Below are 2,380 nucleotides of genomic sequence, written 5' to 3'. Positions count from 1 at the left end.
TCTGGTGGATTACTTATAGGGAGTTGATAGTGTTTGGTTGTCATTAGCGTGCAAGACGCAGTGAGAGGTGAGTGACTGTTTGCATCCTTATGTCAAGGAGGGTTTTATACTGAAGTTTAGAGTTACAGTCGTAGGCTGGGTTACCTACAGATGTAGGCGTTCTAGGACTGATAGAGTGATCGATTGATCATTGTTGTGCATCAATGAACATTTATACTGATATATGTTATTGCATTCAAATGCTGATGTTCTATATATATACTATCTTGCTGATGGTGCAACAGTGTATGTAGACTTGATCAACTTGAGGAGGTTGATAGTATCAGGTGGTGAACCAGGAGATAGGATACCACTTGATAAGCTGATAATAGAGTTCTGATGGTGTTGGAGTCCAACCTGATTGTGATATTCTAGAGTATAGGATTCATTATTATTATATGTGTGTATGTATCGTGTATGTGCTTTGTCCAGTAAATGTATCCCAATTTGCTGGTGTTTGCCCTTGTCCTAGTGAGGCTTCCCAGGAGGTAGTAAAGAAGGAGAGAGAGAGAGAAAGAACCAAGAACCACTGCTGTGGACAGGGTAGAAGGTCAAATAAGTCAAAAGGGGATTGAGGAGATCATATCACCTAAGGAGAGAGTGGGGAGTCACAGCGGCTCGAGTGGGTGTGTGCACGTGACAACGAGGCTAAGTGTTGGAGCCGCATCCCCTAAATGTGTGACGTTGAGCCCCTCTCCAAGAGCCAGAAGCGCCAAGGGTGATCTCCTAGTATAAACACTCTACTGAGTTGTGGGTTGGGTTGTCCATAGAGAAGGATCAACGACGACAACATCAACCAACCCACAGACTATAATATATATATATATATATATATATATATATATATATATATATATATATATATATATATATATATATATATATATATATATATATATATCAGGCCTAGCGTAGTAGGCTGAGAGGTGCGTTCTGGCTACTAGGTACGACATATATATATATATATATATATATATATATATATATATATATATATATATATATATATATATATATATATATTGTGACGATAATCTCCTTCAAGAGATTGAGCCTGCTCTTCCCTCCACAATTACGTCGATACAACTATATAAAACTACTATGGAAGAAATGTCCAACAACGACAACAACATCTCCAAGGTTTGCCAGAGTGCAAAACGTATGCAGCCAGGACCACCTGCTCAGACTCAAACCGCCAAACTACCCGTCTTGCTGCCGGCTCCTCTGATTGGTCGCCGGTCGGGCTGCAACTGCACTCCACCCCCCCATACTACTTGATGTCTGGGGCCGCCACGACCTCAGTCCTCAGAATATTCCGTGCTTTCACAGTTAACACTTCTCCCTGCTAGACGTAAGCTTTAGCGTACGTATACTGAGAGAGGTGATAGCTTAAAGCCAATATTCCAGCACCTTTCATATACTTGAATATTGCACTTCTTGTTATTTTGTCTTAACGTAACTTTTCATTGTGTCATTTAATTATTCTTATTATTTTGATTGATTTTATTATACGAATTTGTTTGTCCATTTTATTCATGTTTGATTTATTTAACGTAATTAAAATTCCATTGTTAAAGTTTACTTGTGTTTTGTGTGTCTTCTCCTTACCTTACCACAGACGAAGTTCCAGATTTTCTATTTTTTTTAATACTATGTGACGAGGCCATACCCCTAGCTTTGAACAGCCGAACACCAACGCGTTACCGTCACATATTATATGGGGGCCTGTCCTAGGAGCTTCACTCAGGTACTGGTGCCAAGTGGTAATTAATGGTAAGCGTATTTAACTTTGTTAACGTAGCTTTATTATTTTTCATATTCAATTTCATTTTTTATAAGGTGCGGTGTATTGTGCATTACGAGAGTAACATATAGTGAAGGTGAGACAACTTTGGATTACGTGGTGACTGTAGGCCTCAGTCATACTCTTAATTGGTCATCTCTCCCTCCGTGTTATTACTCGTGTTTACCATCTTTGTCCCTTGAATATTTCTCATTTTTGACAGATCATCATATTGGTACCCTGGTACTGTGGTCTGCCCCGGGTCAAGAGTACCCAATCTTCTGCAATCTGACTGTAGGAGGACAAAGAGGGCCATAGTTCCTCTAGCTCGAACTTTAGTTGCTGAATTGGGACCTCAGCAGCAGTTCTCGTCACCAGTTGACACCTCGCACCCCTACACGTCAGTCAGAGATGATGATACATACAACGGTAGGGAATTAGCTTACTTTTTCAGAGCACAAAAGTTCGCTAATTCTGTAAGTATCATATTAAATTCAGTAGGAAAAACTTGCTTTATGTCCTATAGAGACTCGGCAAGGTATGCCTACATCCTTGGAC

Source organism: Procambarus clarkii, chromosome 41 (genome assembly GCF_040958095.1).
Source record: "Procambarus clarkii isolate CNS0578487 chromosome 41, FALCON_Pclarkii_2.0, whole genome shotgun sequence".
Taxonomy (NCBI): Eukaryota; Metazoa; Arthropoda; class Malacostraca; order Decapoda; family Cambaridae; genus Procambarus; species Procambarus clarkii.
This window is presented reverse-complemented; position numbering follows the sequence as displayed.